Genomic DNA, 19,106 nt, shown 5'->3' on the forward strand with positions numbered 1-19,106 from the left:
GCAGCCAGGTTGCAAATAGGTTTTTTGGGTACTATATACCTAATACGATATAAATAAAAAATGCCCGTCACAGTTCGAACGAGAAATGTAGTTATTAACAAATATGGGTCAAAAATGGCAATTCTTTCATTTAAATCGCTACAGGTAAAAACAGGATAATCATATATCTTATCTATAATATTTTTCTTTTAGTAGATGATCCAAGGTTTAAAATAGCACTTTTTCAATTTTTTTCCGATCATTTTTTGCTTCGGAAAGTGCAAAATAAAACTAAAATTTCGAAAATAAAAAAATTGCTATAACTTTTGCGAAAATGACCTTAAGTCTTTCATATTGCACGAAAAGTTGACTCAAATAGTCCGTATAATGCACACAAAATTTTAGGACCATTCGTCAGTTAGTTTAAATTTTATTCAATTTGTTTTTCCCAAAGAGCTTTTTTTGGCAATGTTATTGTTCAGAAAATAATAACGATATAGCAACTGTGTGGAAATCACAAGAAAAAGAATAGGTATGGTTTCAAAGTATCGAAAAAAATCATTAAAAATTCGTTTTTATCACTCCGAAAACATTTTACTAAGAAGAGTCATTTTTGGCTTATAAACAATTTGAATAGCTTTGTTAATATTGACTGTAGATAAATCTACTTTGAAATTTCAAAAGCTGGTATTTCTATACGAATTTTCAAAAAAAAAAGATTTGCCCAGGTTATTTAGGGTCAAAGTTAGCCCCTTTTATTATTTAACTCACAGTTACTTCTATATACATAAAATTCTCCTGTAACCGTGTTAGTTACCATACTACTCCGAAACGACTTGACCGATTTTTATGTAATTTTACAAGTATATCCTTAAGGACTAAGAATAGGTTATAATCTATTTTTCATACCCAAAAATTATAAGGGGGTTGCCTCCCAGATATTTTTTTTATTTTTTCGGACAAAATTGTCTACCCTAATTTTATATGATGTAGGATTAAAAAATACATACAACCCTTTATTTTCACTCTTCTGTCACTAACCCCTATTTGCTAATAGCCATTTATATATTTACATCTATAAAATTCTCCTGTCACAGTGTTAGTTGCCATACTCCTCCGAGACCCCTAGACCGATTTTATGAAATTATATATGTATATTCGGAAGGTCTTAGAATCGGTCGTAATCTATTTTTCATATCCGTGAGTGATAAGGGGGTTCTCCCTAATAATTTGTAATGTTAGGTGGGGATATGTGTACATAACTTACTCTATAAGACTACGAGTACATACAAATTTAAAAAATTATGATCAGAATCCATCAAAAAACTCTGGCGATATTAATCACAGCATGTGTTTGAAGAATCAGTTTCATTTTTTAAGTCCACGGATTTTAATAATTCCCCTCCTCCGACCACGAATCGATTTCATTAGGACGTCATTTTTAAAGCTTTATTAACCACTCTGTTGAAGTTCGAAGTTTACTCAAACTTTTACACATAAACTATAAACCTTCAAACTCAAAATGCGCTAGTTAGGTTGCTTAGTTATTATAAACAAAGTAGCCGTCAATTAAATAAAAAGGTGGCCAACTTTGACCATAATTAACTAAGGCAAAACGTTTTTTTTTGACAATTCGTGTAAAGATACCAGCTTTCCAAATCACATTGTAGTTTTAGCCTACATTCAATATTAACAAAGTTATTCAAAATGTTTTTAAGCAAAAAATGACTATGCTTTTTGAAAATGTTTTCGGAGTAATAAGATTGACTTTTTAACGATTTTTTTAAATTCCTTAATAACATGACTATTCTTCTTTCATGCGGATTTCACAGAATTGCTATATCGTTATTATTTTCTGATCAATAACATTGCAAAGCTCTTTGGGATAAACAAATTGAATATAATTTAAACTAATTGACAAATCGTGTTAAAATTTTTTGTACATTGTAAGGACTGTTTGACTCAACTTTTTGTGCATAAGAAAGTCTTAAGTTAATTTTCGGAAAAGTTATAGCAAATTTTTTCTTTTCGAAATTTTAGTTTTATTTTGCAATTTCCGAAGCAACAAATGATCGGACCAAAGTTAAAAAACTCCTGTTTTAAACCTTGGCTCGTCTACTAAACAAAAAATACTATAAATAAGATATTTAGTTACCCTATTTTTACTTGTAGCGATTTAAACGAAAAAACTGCCATTTTTAATCCTTATTTGTTAATAACTAAAATTCTCGTCCGAACTGTGACGAGCATTTTTGTATTTATAATGTATTAGGTATACAGTGCTAGTCAAAAGTCCGTACCCCCCCTCGTATCTTTTGAACGGTTATACCTATAATAGTGAAATTTGGAGGGAGGAAATAAACGGACGTAAGCTTCTTAACTAGTCATGACAGGTGACGTAATAGTGACAGATGACTTTACAGCGCCACTGTGACAGATAATTTTAAATGAGACCTTATGGCAAGTGATACCTCGTTAGAAATGTATTGAAAATACCTATTCAGTCATACTAATTTTGTTTGAATTTAAGCTAATTTTGATGAATAAATAAATAAATATAAAATTGTAGTTTCGCATTTAATTAATAAAAATTAAAAATTCCGCCAATGATTACTTGTCAAAAAGGTTGACGTTGACATAAAAACTACTAGAGAATTGAACAACGTCAACTTTTTTGACAAAAAAAACCATAGGCGGACATTTGAATTTTTATTAATTAAATGCGAAACTACAATATTATATTTATTTAATATATTCACCAAAATCAAAATCAACTTAAACCCAAAAAAATTAGTATGACTGAATAGGTATTTTGAATACCTTTCAAACGAGGTATCACTTGCCATAAGGTCCCATTTAAAATTATCGGTCACAGTGGCTCTGTAACGTCATCTGTCACTATTACGTCACCTCCCATGACTATTTAAGAAGCTTACGTCCGTCTATTTCCTCCCTCCAAATTTCACTACTATAGGTATAGCCGTTCAAAAGATAAGAGGGGAGGTACGGACTTTTGACTAGCACTGTATAGTACATATAAATGTGGATAAACAAATAAAATCCAAAATTAAACAGGCTAAAGAACAGTGGTTAAAAGAACAATGCGCAGAAATAGAAGAACACCAGAAAAGACATGATAATTTTAACACACATAAAAAAATTAAGGAATTAACGCAGATCAACAGAAAAAGAAAACCGGGAATACTAAAAGATACAGATGGGAAACTTGTGTTGAGTACTAACGAAAAATTAAAGAGATGGACAGAATACATAAATGAATTGTTCAAAGACAATAGAACAGAGCAGATGGAAGTCGAAGTAGAAGATGATACGGTTTTGAAGATATTAAAAGAAGAAATTAAATCGGCATTAAAAAACAGCAAAAATGGTAAAGCAGTAGGTCCAGACCAAATCCCAGTAGAAAGCTTAAAATGTATAAATGATGAAACCTTAGACATTATCGTAGACTTGTTTAACACAGTGTACAAAACAGGAAACATACCAAAACAATGGTTACTCTCAACCTTTTGTGCTATCCCTAAAAATACAAACGCTAAAGATTGCAGTGAATACAGAACAATATCATTAATAAGTCACATTCTCAAATTATTCTTGAAAATAATACATGGTCGTATAAACAAAAAACTAGAAGAAGGAATAGATGATAGTCAGTTTGGGTTCAGAAACGGACTAGGAACCAGAGAGGCGTTATTTGCTTTTAATGTGTTAGCTCAAAGATGCATGGATATGAATGTGGATGTGCATGTTTGTTACGTTGATTTTGAGAAGGCTTTTGACAAAGTAAGACATGAAAAATTAGTCCAAATTCTAAATACAAAAAACATAGACAAAAGGGACTTACGAATAATAACAAACCTTTACTGGAATCAAAGAGCACAAATTGTAATAGATAACGAACCCAGTCCAGAAATTGAAATCAGGAGAGGAGTTCGGCAGGGATGTATTATGTCTCCATTACTCTTTAATGCATATAGTGAAGCCATTTTTGAAGAAGCATTGCTATCTCAAAGTGAAGGAATAATAATTAACGGAAGATCTATTAACAACATAAGATATGCAGATGACACCGTGATTATAGCAAGCTCTGCTGAACAACTCCAACTACTACTGAACAAAACAAACAATTTGTGTAAAGAATATGGACTAAAAATGAATATAAAAAAGACCAAATACATGATAATAACTAAGAAAACAAACATACAAACAAGCATACATTTGGGAAATGTACCGATAGAAAGGGTTGATAAATACAAATATGTACCTAGGAACCTGGATTTCAGAGAAAAATGATCAAACAACAGAAATAAGGACCAGGATAGAAATAGCAAGAAATGCGTTTGTAAAAATGAAAACAGTTCTCTGCAACAAAGACCTTAGCTTAGAACTGAGAGCAAGAGCTTTGAGATGCTACGTGTTCTCGATACTACAATATGGACTTGAAAGCTGGACATTAAAGCAAGAACACATAAATAAGCTACAGTCATTTGAAATGTGGTGTTACAGAAGAATGCTTAGAATAGCATGGACACAGAGGAAAACGAACACGGAAGTACTGCGAGAAATGGGTAAAGAATGCGAAATAATAAACACAATAAAAATAAGAAAGTTACAATATCTGGGACACGTAATGAGGGGACCGTGATATGAAATGCTAAGACTGATAATACAGGGAAAGATAAGAGGCGGAAGGAGTATAGGAAGAAGGAGAGTGTCATGGTTAAAGAATTTAAGGGACTGGTTTAGATGCAGTTCTATAGAACTCTTTAGAGCAGCGGTGGATAGAGTAAAGATAGTGATGATGATATCCAACCCCCGATTAGGAGACGGCACTTGAAGAAGAAGATATAGTACCCAAAAAACCCATTTGCAACCTGGCTGCTTAAGTGTCCCGAACATGGTATAATTTTGCCTTATTTCCCTGGGGTATATCCCCTACTCTATTATAACTGACGATCGAACAGGTATCAGATGTATGTAACCTATTCAAATAGTTAGAAAATCTTGAATTTGCGGATGACTGCTAACTGAACCGATATGATATGTAAATAAAAATTGATAAGTTGGAACAGTACTCCGATATGATCATACTTCGAATACACACAGAGAAAATCAAACTCTTAAAAAAAGTAACCACCCAAATAATAAAATAATAATAATCCGTAAGAAAGTAAAAGAGGCAGATAAGTTCACATATTTGGGATCAATCTTGGAAAGAAAATAGGGTTTAAACAGGATAAACAGACGAAAATAATCAAGGCGCAACAAGCATTCATCGCTTTAAATAAAATTTGGCAAACAAACGAAATACCGGATACAACAAAAATGAAAGTATTTAATAGTTGCCTCAAAAGCAGGGGTGGGCAAATACTTTTAAGCTCGGGCAAAAATGAAATTTTCAAAATGTTTCCCGGGCCGGAGTACTGTACCGTCTACCTACACTGTGTCGAATTTAGCCCTGCCCAAGAAATTTTTTTTACAAAAATACTTCTTCTTCTTTTTGTATTATCATGACTCTGTCTGATTTTTAAATGTACCTTCAGTAAGTTGTCGTTTCATAGTTTTCTTGGTTTTCCCACTGATCGCCTTTCTATTGAGGAACCGTCTCTCGCCGTCCTTATAGTGCTTTATTTGTGGTCATTCGGCTTATGTGGTCATTCCATTCTATTCTTCAGTTTCTTACCCGGTTATAACTGTTGTCCACCTTGCATCTCCGTCGTATATCTATAATTCTAGCTCCGTCCCATAGTGTCTTGCCATCGATTTTTCGAAGGGTTTTCATCTTCGCTGTTTCGAGCAATCTTTTTGTCCTCTCTGTGTCAGGTAGTGTTTTTGCCGTGTATGTCAATATTAATCTGATGACTGTTGTGTAAATTCTGCCTTTCATTTCTTTTCCGATATTTTTATTGGTCCACATTGTGTCATTCAGGTAACCTGCGAATCTGTTTGCTCTATTCACTTGATCTTCCACTTCTGTTTCGAGTTTTCTGTAGCTAGATATTGTGACGCCTAAAACTCCATCACTTGTTTTATTACATAACCCTCCAGCTCCCATTTACATCTTATTGGATGTGCTGTTATAACCATGCATTTTGTTCTTTTTAGGGAATTAACATGTTTCTGGCGGTTATATTAAATTGGTGCAGCGTAATACGCTGTAAATTATCTTCACTCTGAGAGATTAGTATTGCATCTTCTGCATTGCAGATTATTTTAAGTTGTTTTTCTCCCATTTGGTATCCTTTTTTAGTTCTTACTTTTTTATTATTTTATCCATGATTAGGTTGAACAATAAGGGTAAACATAATAATAACTCGGGGAATCGCCCTGTCTTATGCCATTGCCAGCTTCAACTGAGTCAGTTAGTTTATCTTCTACTTTTACTTTTATTGTGGTAGATGTTTTCGATCATTGACAAAAATATGTTAAAGCATTTGGACAAAGAAACTTTACTGTTTACAATAGATAATAGTAATAATACATTATCTTACTTGGGTGTGCATGCAAACAATTTGTGCCCAGTAAAATATGTTAGTATGTTTTAAAGAAATATGGTCCATTGTATCATTCATAACAAGGATCCAAATAAAAATGAAGTTATTGAACAAGTGGATAAAAGGATTCTGTATTACAGAAGATCTAAATCCGAAATCAAAAATTCGATGAAGAATAGGCTATCAAAAGCCGCCATTTTGAATATAGGGAAATTTCTGAGTAACCAAAGACTCAATTTGCAAATCCGATATCCGATGATAAAATGTTATATCCACTCTATTCTTCTTTATGGTGCCGAAGCTTGAACTGTTAATGTTGACTTAATGAGAAAACTGAAGCTTTTGAGATGTGGCTTTTTAAAAGAATTTTGAAAATACCCTGGACCGATCATATTACGAACGAAATGGTGCTGCACATAATGGGAAGAGATAGAGAACTTCTGACTATCATTAAAAGAAGAGATATCGTATTAGGGCACAGAAATGATAAGTATGAGTTGTTGCAGCTGATTATGAAGGGTAAACTTGAAGGAAAAATGGAAAAAAAACCAAAACATCACTGTCTCGAAGAGTGAGAGAAGTGATTGTTCATTGCTATGTAGTAAAGTAGGAATATAGTTTCAACTGTTCGAAATTATAATACTCTCTATTATTTAGGTACATATCTCATTATTTATATGAACATTACGCACATTAATACTGTTAATTTTAACAAAATCGCATAAAAGAGATTAAAAAAATGCTTGTGGGATTTTTCAACGGGCCGGATACAATAAGCGAAAGGGCCGGATTCGGCCCGCGGGCCGGCTTTTGCCCACCCCTGCTCAAAAGTATACTACTTTACAGAGCAGAAACATGAAAACAGGACGAAACTGCAACTAAAGAACTGCAAACTTTTGCAAACAAATCTTCATAAAAAATTTCCCGAAAATATACTGGCCCAACAGAATAACTAATACAAAACTATCAGAGAGAACAAAGCAAACTAACATATCTACCACAGTCAAAGAAAAAAAAAATGGAAATGCATTGGCCATATTAAGGAAATATCAAAGCAACATAACGAGACAAGCACTTAAATACCAACCAGAGGGGACAAGAAAGAGATGAAGTCCAGGCAACAGCTGCAAAAAGCTACAACAGGAAAAAACGAAAAAATTGGACTAAGATAAGGTACACACAAAAACAGAGTAAGAGATAGAAGAGAACGAAAAACTAGTACACAGTTTATTCAGAGAATAAATATAATAAAAAAGATGCGCTGATCCCGCCAGACAGCAATCTTACACTTTTGGCCAAGAAACGTATAAGAGCCCGATACAACACAAGGAGTGAGTAAGTAGAGAGAGAAAGTATAATTTTTGCTTATTCCCTGTAAAAATATTAAATCATAATGTTGAATGGGTTGCATGTGAGAGTTCATTTTAAATGAAGTAAAAGGCAGACGTACTCTCAATCATTTATTGTAACTTCCGACGACCGGTTTCGCTCTCTAAAGTATGCAGAGCATCTTCAGGTCAACGGTTACAAGTCACTAAATGCTACAAATAAAAAACCAGAGTTAGAACCAGAACCAGAACCAGAGTTCTAACTCTGGTTTTTTATTTGTAGCATTTAGTGACTTGTAACCGTTGACCTGAAGATGCTCTGCATACTTTAGAGAGCGAAACCGGTCGTCGGAAGTTACAATAAATGATTGAGAGTACGTCTGTCTTTTACTTCAATTAAATCATAGATTTTAAATTCGGTTTAAACTTAGTTTTAAGTTAAGAAAAATGTATAAAATGTTCAGAAACGTTCAACGAACCGTAGAATTGGAGCAAATATGATTAAGAATAACATTCACTCACCATCACCGGGACATTTCAACACCAAGAAAATCAACCGTGAACAAATTAACAGCTCACGAAGAAACAAATTAAAGAAAATTTATACATATTTTAAAGATTTAAATCAACATATATTATATAGGTATAGCAAATGCAAGAAAGTTGAATCAAGAGGGCTATAAAATCATTGCCCCTATTAAAACTGTTGTTGCGACAGTCAATAAACTAAACTAATAAAAAAAGTGGTTTTGTTTTGAACTATGATTATCCGAACAGTAAATTGTAATTGCAAAATTACACAAATAAATTGCACAAAATAAGTATTTACCTAGTTTTTTATGATTTTCAAATGGTCTATATAATTATTTGGTACACTTATTATAACTGCTTCCTGTAAATTAAAACGCACGTTATTGTTTGTAGTGTTTATACTATACTTCAGAATAGAAACAGAAACAGAAAAAAATATAGATAAACAAGCTAGTCAGCTAACAAACACAAGAAGAAAAGAAGGTATACAAATTGACAAAGTGGAAGAAATAAGGAAAATAATCAAAACTATTGTAAAAGGAGAAGCAGGTGACACTAGCAAGCCAAGAATCAACAAAAGCCACGAACCAAAAAAGGAGAAAATTTTATGAAGATGACTTGACAGATATTGAAAAAAATAACTATATATAAGAATAATCTAAATAAAAATTTATATCAAGGCATTAAAAAAAAAGAATATAAACCACAGCGTGCTTATTACAAAGACAAAGCATGTAAAATGATATTTGATGACCAAGAAATATTAAGACTATGGAAACATCATTTTGATGAATTGTTAAAGGGGAAGTATACAAATAATGACAACTATGACGAAAGCACATACAGTATGGTGCAAATGAAAGGAATAAATTCGTTATTTCGTAAACCGGCGAAGATAAGGAAAAACCTCAAAACAGGTGGATTTTTAATTTTTAATTATGATATTTTGGCATACATGCCATACTAGTGACGTCATCCATTTGGGCGTAATGACGTGATTGATAATTTTTTGAAATAGGAAGTGTGCTAGCTCATTTTAAAGCCTATTCAATTCTCTATACAGTAATATAAGCATAATTATTTATACAGGTTTTCCAAAAAAAAATTTAGTTAAATTTTTTGAAAAAAAAAAGAATAATATATTATGTAATTTATTTAATTCAAAATACATTTTACTGTTCCCGAAAACATTAAAAAATGTTTATTTCACAAATAAACATTGCTTTTCGATTAAATTCAATGTTCAAGCCAGCTCCCGCCAGCCACCTGCTTCTTGGAAGTTTGAATATTAAAATTTAAACGAAAGGCAATGTTTATTTGTGAAACAAACATTTTTTTCTGATTTCTGACAGCAATAAAATGAATGTTTACTTAAATATACTACATACATTCTTCTTTTTTTGTCAAAAAATTTAAGTAATTTAAAAACTTTTTTTGGACACCATGTATAAATAATTATGTAAATGGTTATGTTACTGAATATAGAATTAAATAACCTTTCAAATGACCTAGCACACGACCCCTACTCTCATTTAAAAAATATCGAATACGTCATCACGTCCAGATGGATGACGTCACTAGTATAACATATTATAATATGCCAAATTATAATTTAAAACAAAAAATCGATGGGTGGAAGAAAAAGAAAATCTGAAAATGGAAGTAAATGTAAAGAAAACGAAGACCATATTATATGATAGTAACAAAAAAGAAAAGGGAAGAAATAAACCAAATGATATTTAGGTGAAAAAACGAATTAATAGAAACAGTTTCGACATTTGAATACCTAGGGGTAATAATATCAGAAGGTGGAAAGCTAGATCAAGAAATCTCATACAGAGCGAAAAAAGCAAATGAGATCTACTATGCACTAAATAAAACAATATTTGGAAAGAAAGAAATAGATAAAGAAAAAATTTCAACACCAAGAAAATCATGTATGCAAGTGAGACATGGGTAAACAATGTAAAAATAGACAGTACAATAAACGCAGCGGAGATGATGCAGTTGAGAAAAATAGCAGGAAAAACGAAATTGGACCGAATAAGAAATGAGAATATTAGACAAAGACTAAAAGACTGAAACAGGAATCGATAATAACAAAAATAAAAAAAAAAAAGAAAATTAAAATGGTATGGACACATTAACAGAATGAACCGGGGAAGTCTACCAAAGCAGACGTTGGAATCAAAAAGATATGGTAAAAGAAGGAAAGGGAGGCCAAGTAAACATGGATTGATCAGATTATAGAAATTGGACAGGAAAAAGGAAAAACACATCAACAAATGAAAGAGTTAGCAAAGGACCGCAAGAAATGGAAGAGATCGATAGAGGATGAATAAAACCTCCGACGCCCCTGAGGGGCATAAGGAATTTCAAAAAAGAAGAAGAAGATATCCAAAGTGTGACCCAAGTTACAATGCAAAAATCTCAATGTAAGCAATTGGAAAGAAAAGGCGAAGAACAAACAAGAATGGAGGAAGATTGTAAACCAAGCCATGAATCTGCTTGGCTCGAAGTATTAATATATACAGTCGGCAAAATGAAAGATTACCCATGAACGGTCTTATAAATCACTTATTTTATATTTGCTGTCTTTTTCTATAACAAACGTTTCTTATTTTTATAGAAAAAGACAGCAGATACAAAATAAATGTTTCATATGATGGTTCATGGGCAATCTTTCATTTTTTCGACTATATATTATAATATTTTACATGTATTATTGGGTGAATAAAACTGTATAAACTACGAAACTTTCAACGAACCATATAGGTCTGGATCCCGCGTATGAAAAAAAAGTTGATTAATAGCAAGCTGAAAATTTGTTAATAGCTTAAGGGTGTCTAGTTGAACAAAGTTTGATATATAGGAACACTGGAACAGGGGCAGTTTTAACTGTGGAACAGGTTAAAAATTTGGAACGGTCAGAACACGAAAACGGCACATTTATTTTGTCCGACAGAACAGACTTGAACTCTCCGAACAGAGATTAAACTCTCATGCAAAAATCAGACTGATATTTATCACCTGTCATAATTCCTGTCATTTGACATATTCTACATGTTCCACTCATTAAAACGACCATTTGGTGATAAATAGCAGTCTGATTTTTGCATGAGACTTTAATCTCTCTTCGGAGAGTTTAAGTTTGTTCTGTCGGACAAAATAAATGTGCCGTTTTCGTGGTCTGACCGTTCCAAATTTTTAACCTGTTCCACAATTAAAATTGCCCCTGTTCCAGTGTTCCGATATATCAAAGTTTGTCCGACTAGACACCCTTGAGCTATTAACAAATTTTCAGCTTGCTATTAATCAACTTTTTTTTCATACGCGGGATCCAGACCTAATATAAGTGGAGTTAGCAAATATGATTAAGAACAAACATTCACTTACTATCAAGTTACATTCAAGAGACAAATTAAAGGAACATATTATAAACATATATTAGATATAAAAAATTCTGTTGGATTAAGATTACTATATAATCATTGCCCTTATTAAAACTGTTGTTGCGACAGTCAATAAACCCAACAAATAAAAAAATCGTTTTGTTTTGAAATATCATGATTATTCGAACAGTAAATTGTAGTTGCAAAATAATTTAATTGCACAAAATAAGTATTTACCTAGTTCTGCATTATTTTCAAATGATCTATATAATTATTTGGTACACTTACCTTTATAACTGCTTCCTGTAAATTAAAACGCACGTTACTATTTGCCGTGTTTATACTTCAGAATGCTCTCGCCAACTGTGGTAAAACACAAAGATGGTATTTTTTAGCCGAAGGTCAAAATCTAATTAGATGCAGCAAATAGGTAACTCTAGAGCATCACAAAACTTTTTGGACCCCGATCAATAAAATTGATTCTTGGTATTTTCAAGTCATCTCAGGTTTTTATAAAAATTAGTTACGTTCTTTGCGATTAAAAGTTTGAAAGTGTTATAGGATTGACAATATTCTCTACAACGAAATCACATTTTTTGCTTTGTTTGGCATGAAAGCCTTGGCGTGGAATATAAGAAGTGTTATAATTACACAAACGGGAAAGCAGCTTGTGAAACCAGTTTCAATTATACTAGATGTGGTATGAAATAATTTTATGTGGACTATATACTTCGGTTAATAACTACTAAAAGGTTAAATAACAACAAATGACTAATTACAAATTAACAAAAATTAAAAGAAACAAGTAGAATATGAGTTTGGTCGAAATGTGTCGGACTAATTTAGAACGAACCCTTTAGGACGCGTAAACAATACAAAAAACTGTATCTGTTATGTATCAACTTTTAAAAGTGCTTTTTATTCTATTATTTTAACTTTTGGGGCATAATTTTGGTGTTAATAAGCTCCCTCTCTCTTCATTCAATACTTTTGCTTACATGTGTACATATGCCTCTTCCAACTTTTTTACACATCTGAGCCGCCGCATTTCAAGCCATGATTTCCATTTATCATTAAAATCTTTGTCTCTAAAACTCAATATTAGTCCTCTCCATTTATTCCTATTTCTTACTTCTGCTCTAAACCTCAAAAAATGGGGGTACCTATTTAAAATTTTAAAGTTAGCCCCCACCCCACCACCATGGGGAGGAGTAAGTCATGTTTAGTGTCATTCGATACGTTTTTGAAAAATATTGAACACGTATTTTTCAGTTCTTCGATCTGGTGTTCATTTCGCGAATTATTCAACCGTACCACTACTTTTGGGACACCCTACATAAAGAAGAGGACGACTCAGAAAAACCTAAAAATAATCCAAAGAAATAAGATTTTTCTCGTGACACATCCCCCTCCAGGCCGAAACCAAATCTGCCGTGATAAGCCCAAAGGCGGTAACTGATTTTTTATCGAAAATGACATTTTTGTATTTCTAGGTAGGTTTCATTATATTATAATGCTTCTACAACTCCAAAGACTTTGTAAATATATTCTAGATACCCATTATAATAATTCTACAACTCTAAGGACTTGGTAAAAATATTCTAAATACCTATAATCTACGTAGAAATACAACAATCTCATTTTCGATAAAAAAATCAGTTACCGCCTTTGGGCTTAGCACGGCAGAAATTTTTTGAGTAGTATGGACATCTATGTTAATAACCTATATGTTTCCTGCAGCCGCTCTTGATGATATACATAGTTATAAACAAGTGAAGATCAAAAAACGGTAAATTTTCGCTTTTTTCGTCTATTACCAAAAAGTTAAGCATTTTAAAGAAATTTGAAGGTAAGTAGCTCATAAATCGTATAAAAAACTTCAATATGGTCTATCCTTATTGGTTGCTTATAAAATTGCAATATAATGGTAGGGGAGCCCAAGCGGGGATTTTTGCAGTTACTCGAGCGCGTCAGATTAGCATATGGGGAGAAACCTGGTACCCTGCAGATGTACCTCTACCATATATTGGCTCTTAACACAGGAGAGTTCGTTAAGGGGGGCCCGAAAAAAAAAGCCTATCCTTAAAAAAACTCGAAATTGTCAGATTAAGATAAGGTAAGTTAAGTGCATGCAAAAGAGTGTATATTTCAAAAATCTGACTATTTAAACCGGGCGTAAGGAAATGGGTGAGTCCCAAAGTTTCACGAGAAAAAAGCGAATATTTCGCGAAATAAATGACAGATCGAAAAACTAAAAAATATGTGCCCAATATTTTTTAAAAATCTATCGAATGATACCAAACACGACTTCCCAAGGAGAGGGGTAAGGGGTAAATTAAATATTTTTAATACGAATCCCGCGATATTTCGCGAAATGAACATCAGATAGAAAAACTGTAAAATACACTTATTCAATATTTTTGAAAAATCTATCGAATGGCATCAAACACGACCCCCACGGAGGTGGGGTGGGGGGTTACTTTAAAATCTTAAATAGGAGCCCTCATTTTTTTATTGTAGATTTGGATTCCTTACGTAAAAATAAGTAACTTTTATTCGAAACATTTTTTCGAAATATGGATAGATGGCATTATAATCGGAAAAAACGATTGTTGGAAATGGAAAATTAAATAAAATAATGGCAAGCGCCCACTAAAATGGAAAACTTTACTTAACTTTTTTTGATTTTAGGACCTACTCTTCACAACCCAATAGGTCCCCAAAGCGCTCGAGTGACTGCACATTTAGCATACTTTGATCCCCTATCATAAATAATAAATTTTCAGTTTTTTTAAATATTCATAACTTATGTAAAAATTAACTTAGAACCTTCTTATTACACGGAATGCTGAGACTTCTTGTTCTTAAAGTATATTTTAACTGTCAAAGCAATTGGTCAAATAGTTTAAAAGTTATTTAATTTGTTTTCCCAAATTCATTTTTTTTGCAATACTATAAGTCATAAAATTATGAGGTTACAGTAATACTTCGGACAGTTTATGAAAGAAGAATATTAATACTATTAATTTAATTAAAGAAAAATGACAAAAAGTAATTTTAAACAGTGTAAAATTATTTTGCAAAAACATGTCGATTTTTTGCTTACTTATAAACAATTATAATAACTTTTTAACCGTTACCCGTAGAAAAATTATTTTTCCATATTTAGAAAGACTGAATTTTTATACACATTTAGAAAGAAAAACATTTGTCCTAGGGCAATTAGGGACGAAGTTAGCCCCCCTCCCTTTTTAATTCACCTGTTTTTGCAAAATAATTTTGCAATATTTAGAATTACTTTTTGTCATCCTTTTTTAATGAAATTATTAGTGTAAATGTTCTTCTTCCATAAACTATCCAAAGTATTACTGTAACTTCATCATTTTCTGACTTACAGTGTTGCAAAAAAAATTAATTTGGGATAAACAAATTAAATAACTTTTAAACTATTTGACCAATTGCTTTGAAACTTAGGGTATTATTTAAGCACCAGACGTCTCAGAATTACGTGTAATTAGAAGTTTCTACGTTAGTTTTTACATAAGTTAAGAATATTTATAAAAACTTAAAATTTATGATTTATTTTGCAATTTTCTAAGCAAACAATAAGGATAGACATATTCAGAGAACGCCATATTGAAGTTTTTTATACGATTTATGGGTTTTTTACTCTCAAATTTGTTTAAAATGCTTAACTTTTTGGTAATAGACGAAAAAGGCGAAAATTTACCGTTTTTTGGTCTTCATTTGTTTATAACTATGTATATCATCAAAATCGGCTGCAGGAAACATATAGGTTATTATTATAGATGTCCAGACTACTAAAAACATTCGGTTTCGGCCTGGAGGGGGTTGTGTCACCAACAGGATATTTTTTTCCCTTATTTCTCAAAACTAAAAGTAGGAAACGTTTATTGTTTTGGACGTATGATTTACAAAGGTTTTCAGTAGTGTGCAATCCTTTCTATGCATCAACTTATTAAACAATAATAATTGCATTTTCTACAGGAATATTTTTATTTTTATTCATCTTCAAACATTACAGATTTTATTTATTTTCATACCTAATGTCACTAGAGAAATAAGAAATTAATGCATTTATTGTTACTTAAAGTATATAATTATTAGGGAACTATTTTATGCAGTACTTAAGTATGCTTTTATTGACGATTTGAAAGTGAATTTTACAAAATAATTGCATCTTCACTTCAACAGGTATTGATCCTACCCGTACTACAAACACTTTGATATAATGCTAAGAACTTACGTAAGATTGATTAAATTGTGCAATGCATAAAGACACGCTTTTTTAATATGCACCACAAATTAAGTAACTGCTATAACAAGAAAATTTCAAAGCATATTTTGCTGTCAAGGCAACAGACAATAATAGTTGTGTCAATGAAAGCCGGCTTTATTGAATAAGTCATAAAGCGAATAGATATTTTTAATTTTTTTATTACTCTACTTTATGAGATAGAAAGCTATTAACCTATTACGGAATATTTAATTATTGAAAGTGAAGAACATATACGGGATAGTATATACTAGGCCTAGATCCCGCGTACCAAAAAAGTTGATTAATAACAAGCTGAAAATTTGGTAATAGCTTACTGGTGTCTAGTCGGACAAACTTCTATGGGAACACTGGAACAGGGAAAGTTTTAATTGTGGAACGTGATTTTAATTGTGGAAAATGTCATCCTGACAAGTTTATGATTGTGAAAACTAGCAGCTTGTTTTTAAGTTTATTCAACAGCAAATATTTATACATGGGTGTCCCAAAAGTAGTGGAACGGTCGAATATTTCGCGAACTAAATATCAGATCAAGAAACTGAAAAATGCGTGTTCAATCATTTTCAAAAATCTATACAATGACACCAAACACCAACCCCCACTACACCCCCTGGAGGTGGGGTGGGGGGTAACTTTGAAATCTCAAACGGAAACCCCCAGTTTTTCTTGCAGATTTTAATTTGTTACATAAAAGTAAGCAACTTTTATTCAAGACATTTTTTCGAACTGTGGATAGATGGCGCTATAATTGGGAAAAACGATTTATCCTGATACTATAGGTAAATTATAGAAACGGTCTAATATCTCACGAAATACACTTCCAAATGAGAAACTAGAAAACAGATTTTTTTTTTCGAAATTTTTCGAAAACCTATCGAATAACACCAAACATGACCCTCCAACCCACCCCCTGAATGTGGGGTGGAGGGTAACTTTAAAATCTTAAATAGATCCCCCACTTTTTATTACAGATTCGGATCCGTCATGAAAAATTAAGTAACATTTATTCGAAACATTTATTCGAAACATTTTTTAGAATTGTTAATAGATGGCGCCTTAATTGGAAAAATTCGATTTATTAGCGCCATCTATCAGAAATTTTAAAAAATGTTTCGAATAAATGTTGCTTAATTTTTTATGACGAATCCGAATCTGCAATAAAAAGTGGGGGTTGCTATTTAAGATTTTAAAGCTACCCACACCCCACATCCAGGGGGTGGGTTGGAGGGTCATGTTTGGTGTTATTCGATAGGTTTTCAAAAAAGATTAAAAATCTGTTTTTTGGTTTCTCATTTGGAAGTGTATTTCGTGAGATATTAGATCGTTTCTATAATTTACTTATGGTATCAGGATAAATCGTTTTTCCCAATTATAGCGCCATCTATCAACAGTTCGAAAAAACGTCTTGAATAAAAGTTGCCTACTTTTACGTAACGAATCCAAATTTGCAACAAAAACTGGGGGTTTCCATTTAAGATTTTAAAGTTACCCCCACCCCACCTCCAGGGGGTGTAGTGGGGATTGGTGTTTGGTGTCATTGGATAGATTTTTGAAAATTATTGAACACGTATTTTTCTGTTTTTCGATCCGATGTTTAGTTCGCGAAATATTCGACCGTTCCACTACTTTTGGGACACTCTATATAATATATGAAAAATGTTTGTCCGACAAATATGCTGGGCATTTTAATAAGTCCGACACGTAGAACCTGTCAAATGACAGGAATTATATTGGTGGTAAATAGCAGTCTGATTTTTGCATGAGAGTTTAATGAAAGTGTAAAAATCAATTGTATATTCTGTCCGACAAAATACATGGGACGTTTTCGTAGTTTGACGTTCGAAACCTGTAAACTGTTCCACAATTAAAACTTCCCTGTTCCAGTGTTTTTGTACACCAAAGTTTATCCGACTAGACACCGTTAAGCTATTAACAAATTTTCATTTGCTATTAATAAACTTTTTTTTGGTACGCGGCTCCAGGCCTATAAAATATGTAATGTATTATCCTATCATACTAGGTACTTTATTTCCATTACTTAGTTCTAATTGCTTCTTACTGATTACTATTGTTCCAGTTTTTTGATTTGAAATCACTATGTTAACTTGTTTTGCTCTTGTATGAAATCTGAGAATCAGTCTTTGAAGGCTATCATCATTTTGGAATAATTACATCATCTGCGTACTACATAATTTTGATTTCATTGTTCTCGATTCTATGTCACCTTCCGTAATTTATAGATCTATTCTGGCTTCATTGTTTTGATATACATTTTCAATTGTTTTTATAATACCCAGCCCGATATCTTTATTATACAAGAGATGTTACATCTTTATTACAACTTCATTTTGTCAAATGCCTTCTTGAAGTCGATCATATATAGAAATGTGGGTCTATGGTATTTTTATGCTTTCTCTGTAATATTATGTTTTATGACGTTTTATGATATTGCATTCGTACACGGCCTTCCCGCATGAAAAGATTGCTGCTCATTTGCTAAGTTTATGAGCTGATTTAATTGTTCTTGCAAAATTTTAGTTGTAAGTGTTAGCGAACGGCTCCACGAGCGATCAATTGTCGCTATAGGGAAGTGCAATTAGAACGAAAACATGCATTGTTTCGGAAAAATTCAAACAAGCTTATATTTTTCTAAAACTTTTTTTGTTAGTTTATATACATATACATGTTAAAGTAAAAAGTTCAACTCGCGGATTTGGCCGCTAATCGTTTATTAATTGTTTAAACAATAACAATTATTTTATATAAATAATTTTAAAAATATCGTTAAATTCATCATTTTACTTTGATCAAATATGTTTCAATTTTGATTTTGACTATACTGAATCCGAATATGGCATTGCAATTTGAAAATTCTTATACATAAGCTCTTATACAGTATGTCTGTGTAGCTAGAAACCACATGGAAAACTTTTTTATTATCAATTTTAAGAAAAAAAGTTATTCTTCATAAAATGCTCTGGATAGTCAAAAATCTAGAACTCAACCATCAGATATCAAATTTTATAAATTTTATACGAGTTATGTCAAAAATATGAATTTCGTTAAA

General features: G+C 32.1%; 1 protein-coding gene across 1 annotated transcript in view; it reads right to left on the bottom strand.

Moving 5' to 3' along the window:
• LOC114325162 (uncharacterized) overlaps positions 1-12,304 on the bottom strand; it is a 102,497-nt gene extending 90,193 nt beyond the window's left edge. The window contains exon 1 of the mRNA XM_050650098.1: positions 12,031-12,304. The gene's annotated coding sequence lies outside the window, so the exon portion shown is untranslated. The remainder of the gene's footprint in view (positions 1-12,030) is intronic.
• Between the last annotated feature and the right edge of the window lie 6,802 nt (positions 12,305-19,106).

Source organism: Diabrotica virgifera, chromosome 5 (genome assembly GCF_917563875.1).
Source record: "Diabrotica virgifera virgifera chromosome 5, PGI_DIABVI_V3a".
Lineage (NCBI taxonomy): Eukaryota > Metazoa > Arthropoda > Insecta > Coleoptera > Chrysomelidae > Diabrotica > Diabrotica virgifera.